This window comes from Cyprinus carpio, chromosome A20 (assembly GCF_018340385.1).
Source record: "Cyprinus carpio isolate SPL01 chromosome A20, ASM1834038v1, whole genome shotgun sequence".
NCBI lineage: Eukaryota > Metazoa > Chordata > Actinopteri > Cypriniformes > Cyprinidae > Cyprinus > Cyprinus carpio.
The window spans coordinates 20,883,025-20,895,700 of NC_056591.1; the positions used below are offsets into that span (position 1 = coordinate 20,883,025).

At 34.5% G+C, this 12,676-nt stretch overlaps 1 pseudogene; it reads right to left on the reverse strand.

Moving 5' to 3' along the window:
* Nucleotides 1-447: 447 nt before the first annotated feature.
* Nucleotides 448-12,669, reverse strand: LOC109084500 (annotated as a pseudogene).
* Between the last annotated feature and the right edge of the window lie 7 nt (nucleotides 12,670-12,676).

Sequence of the window (12,676 nt, forward strand, 5' to 3'; positions counted from 1 at the left end):
AAAGGGTTCACAGGACAATGATCATTTCTGATATGCAAAAAGTGTGTGTGTTTTTGTGTGTGTGTGTGTGTGTGTGTGTATTAGTATGACATATTATAATAAGGAACAGGAATGTCAGATTAAAGGCACTCGCACTAATGTTTCATTTTGTTACATCACACCACTTTCGAGACTAGTATCCATGTTTATCATTGGCCTTCTGCTAAACATCTCTGGAATGTTGTGCTTGAGGAGTCTTTGATTTCGCAAAGTAGGCCATGCTCCTGGATCCAACATCCTAAGTGGTCCTGGAAAAACAATCCTATCCTATCCAATCAGATTTCAAGGTTAGGCTTTGTTTGTCTGACAGGAAGGAATGTTGTTCCATGACCGAGAAAAGATGATGCCTGCTTAGCAAAATCACAGTCATGGTTGTTAAGTAAACTGAAATATATAGAAGGAAACTTCTGCAGCAAAACGTTCTTTATTGAAACACAATTAAACTTGTTATTTACATTGCAAAGTAGCACAAAGGGTTTTCTTCTTCCAAATGTTTACAATACCAGTGATTAATTCAATCAAGTACATCTTCATATTGAATTCATGTAAACATTCTATTTTACTTACAAATTAAAGATGCTTGCATCCAAGCACATAAAATTACTCCATGTAACTTATGTCATGTAATATTATGTAATATTATCCAAAAATGAGTTTAATCAGATGCAGTAAAGAACTTACAGACTACAAGACAGATGTGTTTATAGAAACAATCCTTTTCACCACTGCAGAAAAAGAAGCACAGTGTTTATACACATAATAATGTGTTTACATATTTCTGCTTCACAAAATAGAACCTCCTCTTAGTTATATTGTCTATAAACTTTGTCTTTACTTTGTCCATTTCATGCACAAGATGTTTAGCTGTAATAAATGACTGCAGTGGTATTAGGCAACACATTTTGTTTATTTCATACATCCTGAAAATGATAAAGTCTCTCAGTCCAGGAAAGGAATTTTCACAACCTCATGCTTTCTGATATATATCATCTCTATTATGCCATTAGTTATCCAAGAGGTTGACCCAACAAAACTGTAATATATATAAGCTAATATCCTAAATTACCTTTAGCACTGATTTTCTGGTTTCCTTTAGAGGGATATAGTATTTGCCTGTGTCCAGGCCACTGTTTAACATTCACCATGATGTTTCAAACCTCTGAAGCTCAGCTCAGGATATGCGGTTGATCTCTGCAACTCTTATGTCAAGGCTGTCAACAAAGCTCTAAAGCAGTAGCACAGCCCTCTGAACATAAGCGCTCTATCTATGCTTGTATCTCACTGTACAGGATCCGTCTGGCTGCTGGGTTCCCACCAAATGCAGGGGGCTCTACAAGAACCAGATACATATATTTATCAAGTCCGCATAAATATAATATACAACATTAGTAAGTATTCAGACATTCTTTATACGCACGGATTTCTTTGCATTACATGCAATGCAAAATATAAAGTCAGATTGCATATGCAAACAAATGATTAAATTTTCTAAGCTATGTTTCTAAGCTACAGTATGTAATTTTTTTGGTTTCATCCAAATATTTATATATTTAATAAAATCCTGCTCAAATGTTTGGGGTTGTTAAGATATTTTAAATGTTTTTGGAAGAAGTCTCTTGCTTTTATTTGATAAAACTACACTTAAACAGTAATATTGTGAAGTATTATTGCAAATTAAAATAGCAGTTGTTTATTTTAATATAATGTATAGTGTAATTTATTCCTGTGATAAAGCTGAATTTTCAGCATCCATTACTCCAGTCTTCAGTGTCAGATGATCCTTTAGAAATCATTAGAAAATGTTGATTTGTACCGTTTATAGATACATTGATACATTGATACATTTTTTTCAGGACTTTTTGATGAATCTAAACTTCAAAAGATCAGCATATATATTAAATAGATTTTTTTTTAAATATTATAAATGTTTTTTGATCAATTTAATCCATCCTTGCTGAATAAAAGTATTAATTTCTTTAAAAAAAAAAAATTGTATATATATATATATATATATATATATATATATATATATATATATATATATATAAAATTATTATTTAGCAATTTTTTTTTTTTTTTTTTATTGTTCTGCCTGGGAATGATAATAAAAGTATAAAAGTATTTATCAGTTTATTAAGCATTTATCATGTTGCTGTAAAAAAAAAAAAATCTGCCTCCAAAAGTATACATTTATGACAAATGAAATAGATTAATGCATGATTCAAATCTAGTTCCACGTTCCTCATATGAACTTAGTCGTTGGTGGGCGAAATTTACAAAGCTATTTTTGGTCCGGCCTGAGAATTGCAAGGGTAAAGAGCAGGACGCTGCTTAAGCATTAGATTGGGCTGTTGTTGGGTAAATACTGCCATAGGAACACATCTGGAAATGATTAACCTAATGCCTACTTTGAAGTCGTCTCTTTCAAGGCTTATTTACCATTCTCCATTGGACGTTACTCTTTCTCAGGCCACTTACCGGTTTGGGCAATGGATGCAGTGGGATGAATTCAAACTTGTAGAGGATGAGGGCCACAAACATATGCAATTCCATAACGGCGTACCACCTGTTGACACTATAAATTACAAGTGCTTCTTGTTGTTTCTTTCATTTTCACGTCCTCTTTCTCATAAACAATATTTTGTAGATTCAAACTCATTGTGCTGAATTGCTCATCACTTCACAAGCCGGCTTAAATAGCACTATGTGTATTAGTATTCTGATGGAATATTGCATGCTGTCTAGCTGCCATTGCACCCTCCCTCGGGTGCTGCCGAACACTGGGAAAACTGTGATTTAAATTGCAGGTAGAAAAGCAAAATGTGAATGAATGTCTTGTTTTGTGTTCAAATTCCAGGTCCTTTCATAGCCACCATGACCTTGTTTGGAGGCGGACAGGGGAATATTGGGTAAATTGAAGTGAAAGAATTAAGGTACAGAGAACAAGATGGTTCCTGGGTGAGACACAGAAAGGAATAATGGGAGGCGATAAAGGGAGGGCGAGAGATGCAAGTCATGTTTCTTTAAATAATCAGCCTAAATAACCTTGAGGGCCGTGACTCATTCAGGGGCACTGTGTTAGTGACGCAAGTAGCCAATCTCCTAAAATGATCAAAATCAGATTGGATTGAGTGAGGGAAAATGAAATACATGGGTTCGCCACACTCAGTGTACTAATTTATGACAGCATCCAGCCAAGAGATCTATACAAGCCTGAGTAATCATTACAAAGCCGCCTCATGACAATGTGACATTTGAATGCAGGAAGTTGGTAGGTGTGGATTGAATATTTCAGTGGCATTTGAAATTATTCTAGAGAAAATTTCATAGTCCACACTCATAATGGAGATGCATAATGGAGAATATATATATTAAATAAATTTTATAATAAAAATTATAAAAAATGAATAAAATAAATAATGATTTAAACAAATGTTATATATATATATATATATATATATATATATATATATATATATATATATATATATATATAAACTTGTTTAAATAATTATTTATTTTATTCATTTTTTATAATTTGTATTATAAAATGTATTATTAACCCTTTAGTGCTGCTGGGGTCATGAATGAATTTCAATGAACTGAATGTATTTTATTTTAGTTTGGTAATTTTTATTTTATTTTATTTAATCATTTCTATTTTTAGGGGATTTCATGGTGCTAAATTGTATTTATGAAATATTTATGATCATTAACTACCTGTTTACTACTTTTTTAACTGTCATGAATCTTGATTTTTAAAGAAGACGTGGAAGTTAATTCTGGAAAAGTAAAAAATTTGAAACTTAAAATAGTTATAGAAGTTTGTTTATTATTATTCAAAACATTTACAAAAATACTATTTTTTAATTTTTACTACTATTTTTTTTCCAAAACATGTTTTAAGTGCTTAAAAGCCTAACCATAAATCTAAGTATCAAAGTTGAAAATGATCTTTAAGTAAGATTTTGTTTGGGCACAATATCAAATGTTTCCACTAGATGAAATTCACTTCCTATTCATTTCCATTGTGTTGTTCACATAGCAAGTGCTAAAACCTTTACCAAGTTCCATTACCTTGCGAAAAAAGAAGAAAAAAAAAGATACAAACAAAAATGACCAAACAGCAGCAGAGGTTTAAAAACAAACCTTCATCTCCCTTACTTCTGTTTCTCCCTCTCATATATTCCCAGACTGATAAACATAGATGCATCTGTTCTGGAGGGTTTTGAAAGGTCACTGGTCTGTGCCTATGCTTTTGATCTTCCTGTGCAGCTGGGAAAGTTCTTCCAGTCTTTATAAAGCTCTATTAATGTCATTCTGACCCCAGTCGCACACTCCCCAGGGCCTTCATGATGTCATCAATAGGGGCTCAAAGGGCTGGGACATTAGGGCCAAGGATGCTCAGCACAACATAAAAGCAGAGCCATGAAGCCATAGTGCACACTATCAATAATGCAGCTAAATGATTTACAAGTATTGCCTGCAATTCGAATTACACCGACAAAAATCTTGAACTTGAAGCTATGAACTTTTTTTGTGCCAGTCTCTGTGTAAATAACCTAAGGGAACTGACATTCTCAGCAATAGAGCCAAAGGGGAAAGATGGGCTGGTGCAGCTTGTGGCATTTGCTATAGGCCAAGTTCAACCCATAGTGTTCCTGCTACAGGCCAAAGACCAACCCACCAAACCTTGCTAGAGGGCAAAAATGGCCCCTGGCTCAACAAAGGTGCTTCCAAATCTCAAACTTTGCTTTTATTATGTTTTAAATTAGAAAAAAAAAGTATATTCTTTTTTATAATGCTCAAAATGGAGGATGCAGACCCGCTTACAGTTAAAAGTGCCAATTTCCTTTATCATATCACCTGTTTGTTTTTTTCTAAACCACAAGAGCATTAGCTGAACCGGCCAGCACAAAGCCTTTTTTTTTTTTTTTTTATTCAAAAACACATAACCTAGAGAAGCTTTTGATAAGTATAATAAAATTGCTGTCAGATTTTATTGCTAAAAATGTTTACTGCTTACTTAAACATAATCTAGCATGACATTTTTATATATTTAGGTCTTTCCCTACTGGAAAAGGAACTTAAATGCAACCGGGTCAGATGTGCCTGGTTTGAAAACCCAAACATGTTCATGAATGATGTAGCAGGTTCAGTTGTGTTATTTGAGCAAAGTTCAGTAAAGTTCAAAACCAGCTGTCCAGGGAAAAAGAAACAAAATGCACAAAGAAAAAATATAAAATTTAAAAATGAAGTTTTGCTCCTTAGCAAATTTTGTGAATTAAAATAACTCAATAAATCATTTTACATTTTACAATCAGTTAATGTGTTGCAACGTTGCATCCTACAATATTAATAGCAAATGTCTAACAAAAACTTGAAAATGAATATTTATTATTTTGAGACAAATTTATCTAGTAGGAATATATATATATATATATTCAATTATAGCATTTATATTCAGTTGCTTGGAATACTTTAAATGTTATTATTTTTGAGTGTACATGATGATTACTTTGTATAAATACAAGAGTTTTTCTAACCTTCCTGGGCACTGATTTCCCCCCCCTCCAAATGCCACAAACCCCTCCAAGAGGACATTCTTTTCTAAATCTGCCTTTTCCCATCGTTCCTGTGGGAAGAAAAGTTTCATTAAAAATAATCCACTCCAGAATATACCATTTGAGCCTATCTTCCAGCACTCTAAGATTTAATTTAATAAGACATATTTACAGTAATTTCTGAATAACTCTCTTTGCAATGTCCATCTGTTCACTAATGTGGCTTTATTGTGGGCATAAATCAACAATTGCTCGAGTTGCATCAACAAACCTAGAAGTCTTTTGAACCGGTCAAAAAGTCCAACCTTCCAAGGTTTTCATAGATTCAAAAATATTTGTATATAGATTTCCGATGTAAAAGACCACTGAATATCCATTTAATCAGCAACCATCTATTCATTGTTCCATTGTCAAGATTCCATTAAGGAAAATGGAGAAAGTGACCCTTGAATGCACTCTTTACACACATTTAAGTGCATTTCCACTGTAAAGAAGAGAGTTGATTTGAAACTAAACATACCTTTTGCTAAAAACAGTATTTAAAGCATTTAGATGTACTGTAGCTCTAACCGAGTCTCTGTGAGCCGTGCTATTTCCTTCTAGACATTAGTAGACAGAAGTGTAATGGAATCTCTATAGGTGTTTGCCGGAAGGTTAATTGTCAGGCCTTCCTTGAACACATACAGACCTATTATTCCTGTTTTAATGGAGCACAGCTGGAGTTTTCAAGCACTTTGTGACCAGCACTCTACAGCTTGCCAGACAAAATGGAAGGAGGAAGTTTTATTGAAAGAAAATACCAATAAAAGAGATGCCGATTCCATCATAGAGCAAAACAAACGGGGTAAAAAAAAAAAAAAACTCAAAAAGTACAGGAACATTTAATAGTAAAGCACTTTACTTGCTGTAAAAAAGCATTTTATGAGCATGTGTCTTGTGTCTATTTTATTTTGTTTTATAGAGGAATTTGTGTTAACCTCATCCTGTGGCTGAGGTCATTCAGAAGGGTGAAGTTACTCACAGGTTTGAAATCTTCCGGGTCTGGGAAATACTTGGGGTTTCGGTGAGCCCAGTAGGGAGACAACATCAGCATGTCTCCAGGTGGGATAACATAATTCTGAAAAGCAGAAAACATGCATAGAGTTGTTTTAGCTGAGAATTAAGCATGGCAATGTTTGCTTTGTATCCTGTGTGAGTCAAAGGGCAGATCTCTATATATACAGCCTGCACTTTTGGACCTGCATAAAAACACTGAAATAAAATGCATTGTGCGCTGAATAATCTGTTATGGCTGACCTGTAATTTGAGAGGCTGCACTACTTTACGAGTGATGGCTCCAGGGGCCCTCAGTCGAATGGCTTCCATGATACACCACTTCACATATGGCATGTGTTGTAAGTCATCTAGGGTCACCGTTGTCTTCTCCTTGTCTTGAATGCAAAGCAAACACACAAGCACTAAGTGACTATCCATAGCTTTAAGTACTACTGATGTGTGCTTAAGAGAAAGTTTAATGCAGTAACAATGCTTGGATAGATCTGGCTGAACAGCACAGTAAAACACATTTTTGTACTTGTATTTAACTGTCATGTGCTATTGTGTTGTGCATATAAAGGTGCATAAATGCACCTCTTTTTGCAATATGCAAATCATCTTTACTAGTGTATATGGGAAAATTTGTCATATACTTACAGATTTAATCCAAAAATGTTCAGTAAGACTTGTTAAAGACAATGCATGTCAGTATGCTGTCCTCTAGTGGATCTTGGGGGAAGTTTCAAATATAACAGATGCTCACAACATTGGTAATGATGAGAAATATTTCTTGAACACTAAATCTGCATATTAGAATGATTTCTGAAGGATCATGTGACACTGAATACTGACGTAATGATGCTGAACATCCAGCTTTGTCATCACAGGAATAAATTACATTTTATTAAAATATATTTCACAATATTACTGCTTTTCTGTATTTTTTATTAAATACATGCAGCCTTGGTGAGTCAAAAATATAGAAAATCTTACAGAGCCTAAATTTTTAAATTATGTTTTAAATGAATGTTAGTTGATATTTATACTGAAAGCAACGAATGAATTCAGTCTGGGTGGGGCTTTACAAGTTGAAAACCATTGGTTTTGAGATATTGGTTTTACCTTGGTCTCTGAGGGCAGCGTTGATCTGATCCATTGCAATCGTATATGCTTTAGGATTGGCCAAAATAAAGCAATGGCCCAAAGTGTAATCTAGAATAAAGTGAAAACGTTAGTTCTCAGCAACATTCTGTTCAATGTCAAATCTGAGTTAACACATAGAAAGATACAGTGTAATAGCACTAAAATAAACCTCTCACTTACTGGTATAGCATTAGCCAGGGAAGCCCAAAGCAAAAGTAAACCATAATTGGGTAGATATTTGTCACTTATTGCAGTAGCCAGGTGCTGTAGTAAAGTCTAGGGAGAAACCATGACAGATCAGAAACGTTTTGGATTTTTATGAAACAATGGCCAAATACAGCAGATAGATTTCTAATATTATGCTGATTCCATAATAATAATAAAAAAATCTAAAATGATATATGATTATGAACAAAATTGTAAAACTTCAAATGTCATATAGTCAAACAAAAAAGGCTTAGAAGCCTGATGGAAACTCTTTAGCTCCCTCTATTGGTCCAAACATTTATAAACGTACACATTCAACAGAAAGATTTATTTCGGCATTAAACTCTATTCTATGTGTTTCAACATCAACATCAGTAACAACAGTAATCTGGAGTTGTGTGGATTATTGTGATGTTTCTATCAGCTGATTGGACTCTTATTCTGATGGCACCCATTCACTGCAGAGGATCCATAAGTGAGCAAGTGATTTACTGTAACACTGAATTTCTCAAAATCGGGTTTTCAAGGTTTTACATTTTCACCTGATTTCTGCCATCATTGTCTTTTATCATGAACATGTGGCGCAGTTAACATAGATTATTTCCTTGTGTTAGGAGTAATAGGTACAAAGATTCGGGCATGTGGTGGAAGTAGGTAGTTGTTTGGTCTTGTGTTGTCCTGTGTTTTTTTTTATGTTATTTTGAATGTATTGTAAATGGTCTTTTTTTGTATGCTGGTCTTGCTGTAAAACCAATTGCCATTAGGGGACATAAATAAATACAAAAAGGAAAGAAATAAAGAAGATTACCTATATTACCTTTCTATTATTTTCACTGTAGAGGGTCTCCTGTGATTTGACAGCCATATTCCTCAGCAGAGAAAGCAGCCATTGCTTTGAGTTTGCCCATTCCCTGAAGACACATAAGGTGCATCCTTTAACTCTTTGGCTATAGATGTTTTGAATGTATTTCCACAATAATATATGCTGATACGGGAGGCCTTTAGTTGATTATTTTTCAAGTAACTTATAAACATGATTCAGGAGACTAATTGTGTTATATAATTGCAGCTTCCAGTAATATTGCAGCAGTAGCACTCACATACATCAAGAACATGTCTGGGAGTTGGGAGCCGTATTCAAATCCTTCATCATACTTTGTGAACTTCTCCAGGAACTCCTGCTTGGTGAGGGCATTACTAGGAGAGTTGCATCAGCCCAGTAAGTTGCTCATTACTGCTGGATACATAACACTTCTGAAAACAAGAAATTAAGTGTATAATACAGTTTTCAAGAAATAAATTACTTGAAATTATCTAATTACATTACAAGATTTGTGTTGATGAATTATAGTGTACACTGTGCTGCATCATATTTGCTGAATGAAATCCGATACTTGTTTTTTTACTAATTTTGGGGTGCGGATTTCAAAAATAGTGTCTGTTGTCCCTCAAGCTTGACACACTTTCTTACAAAATAAGATGTGGATTTCATAGCATTTTTGCTTTCGACAACCATTTGTAAGGTGGAATTCAATCCCTTAACAACAGAAAAACTGCAACAAAGAAGACATTCTTATCTTCCTCTGAGCCAATTTCCACATGTATGTATGAGTCTGAGGACATTATTTTATGCCAAATTCTGATTTCAGTGTTAGAATTATGACCAGTGATGGAAGAAAATGCAAACATGACCCAGATGTTTTCTGATACATCTTTGGGTGTTTTACTACATCCAAACAATGACAGAAAATTTGATTTTGTGTGTGTGTGTGTGGGGGGGGGGGGGGGGGGGGTATTTATAAACATGTGTTTATGTTAAGTTCTTTGACATGAAATTGGGTATTTGAATATATTTTCCCACTACTTTGCAGACTTTAAGTTTAATGATACATTTTGAATACTTCTTGTAACTTTTGACACTTAACTGCTTTGGTTATTTTGATAAATGCATTCTAGCTGATACATTTGTAAATGCTGTACATTATGGAAAGTTCTAATATTTCTGAACTCATTGCATTATCAAATTAGATAATATTAGGCCTTTTTACAAATCAGCAGAATTTTGTTATAGCTTAGTTATACTCTACATATCATAAGCTTAATCTATTGATATACATCGGCATTATTAAGCACAGAATTTCCCTTTTTGTGTGGCAACCAGTTGCTGCAAAATGTATGGAAGGCAAGTCTACTGTTTTCTAAGGGGAAATTTAGCACAATGTAAATAATTGATGCAAGAAGACTATACCTGATGAGCTCATTCAGCTGTCCAGATCCTTCACTTCCAAGGTTCTCCAAATGGTCATTAAATTCTTCACAGAGATGAGCGGAGAGCATTGACGTGTGGCCCGGTGTCAGTCTGCCCTTGATTATGGTGGCACAGGTTGGGTGGGTTTTATAGAAACAATATTTGCTGATTGAGGCTGGACAGGAATCCAAGGTTAACATTTTCACAGACTATTGTACTGATGACGTTCAGTCATCAGCAGTATTGAAAGTAAGTCAAGGACAGGAATAAATCATCTCATAGAGTTCAGAGTCTAAGGTCACATATAAGAGAATAATAGAGTAGCTTTAGCAATCAATTATAAATCTAAACATTTACCACGAGTATTGTACCTGTGTTGTGAACAGCTTCTTGCACTGCTTGTTCAAAATCAACATCTTTAGAGGTGAAAAAAGCTCGGAAATCCTCATTTAGGGTCACAAATGTCAGTCTCTTCCCAGCAGCTACAACAGTGAAAACTGGTCCATACTAGAACAAACACACTATTTTTAGAAATTAAGCTTTATTATTTCTATTTTATACAAATGATTAAATCTTATATTAAAATGCAAATTAAGTAAAAAAAAAAAAAAAAAATACAGTACAAAAACTGGCAATTAAATACATTTATTCAGTGACCCCCCCAGAGAACCTAAAAAGACTTGAAAGCACTCTTTTTGTGTGATTTCTTGCCTTGGCAGAAGCAATTGCTGAATTTTTAGAGCAGTTGTCTATTCAGCAAACCTCTCATTATCTCCCATGCTTTCAGAGAACTGGCACAGCAGTGCCCAGAACAAAAAGTGTGTCAACTGTGTGCGGCTTCTGTCCTAGTTGCATAAATTAGTGGTGCTGAACTGAACTGTCTTCAAACTCGGTTAGTATGGCACAGCTCAAAAACAAAACACGTCAACATCAGCAGCAGTGCTCCAGCATAGCGTCTGGGTAATATTTTTGTAGTTGCTAATGAAAGTATTGAAAGTATAAACAGCCAGCCATCACAATCAATCAATCAATCAATCAATGAACAAGCAGCATGGTAAACAAAGATGTGTACTTTATATATAAAGTCTGAAGGCAAATTTTCTAATATTGTTTATTTTGATCATAGTAATAATAATGTGCTGGCTGTTAATTTTAAGAGAACATGTAAAATATATAACTATATTGGTAATCTGTTAATTTTAAAAATTCTGCTCTAAAAATCAAATTATCACACTGCACTTTTACATTTTTTGGACAGTATGAGTGCAACAGGTTCGTCAAAATTTGCAGGGGAGGAGCTGGACTTCTGGACCCATTGGCAGACCAACCCTGTATGATCTATGCCAAAAGCTGTTACCATCCTTTTAAAAATGCATTTTATATTTGCCAAAAGCTGTTACCATCCTTTTAAAAATGCATTTTATATTTAATTTACATAACTAATGATCTGGGGGGAAATGTTACAATCAGGTCCGAAATCAGGTGTCAGACATTTGCATAAACAAAAAACATAGGCTATGCAAATCTTTTATATATAAAAAAAAATCTATATGCATATGCAAACTATCTAGACTATATAGTTATTCTTTATTCAAGTAATTTCACAATAGGTTAACTTACTTTGGGTCTGGCTTTCTGGATGAAATGCAAAGGTGCTTTGCCAAACTCAAAAGCAGCACCAAACCAAGGTATCCAACCTCCTATACATGGAGGAGCATTGGGATGACTTCTTTTGCCAAAGAGAAGATGAAAAGAAATAATCATAGTAAACACAGTCAAAATTAAAGTAATCCATTCCATCGCAAACTATTCAGTGATGCTCGTCTGGAGCTCATTTGATGAGTCTGTGTCAAAAAGTCCTGTTAACATATCTGATAACACTGATCAGCGCGTTCACCTATCAGATAGGATTCCCTCATTGCGAATGATCAGTGCCATGAAACTAAACCCTCCCACCACACCGCTAACCCCTCCCACTATGAGCAACACCGTGTGACTTCATACCCCGCTATTCTAGCTTTAGCTCCTCCTACCAAAACGCTAACCGCGCCCACTATGTTCTCACACCCTCATACCATTACATAAGCCTTCCTACTATACAGTCTATGGATTAAGTCCTCCCCTTATCTCGATAGCCCCTCCCACTGGACGATAGGTGTTGCAGGATGGCGGTGCAAACCGAATAGTTATTTCAAATTTAGTTCAAAAATCATTACGCAGAATGAGAAAGAGATAGATATACCAAATTTGGTGTTTCAACATGTAAGTTACTTTTTTGTCCTGAGTCTATTGATCCAATAATTTATGTGCCATTGAAGCATGTGTTTTCTCTTTACAGTGTAAAGGAACTTTTATGTATGTATATATAAAGTTCCTAAAGTATATATTAAATTGAAATTACAGTAATATGGCATTAAATATTTCTAGAATCTTTTAATAA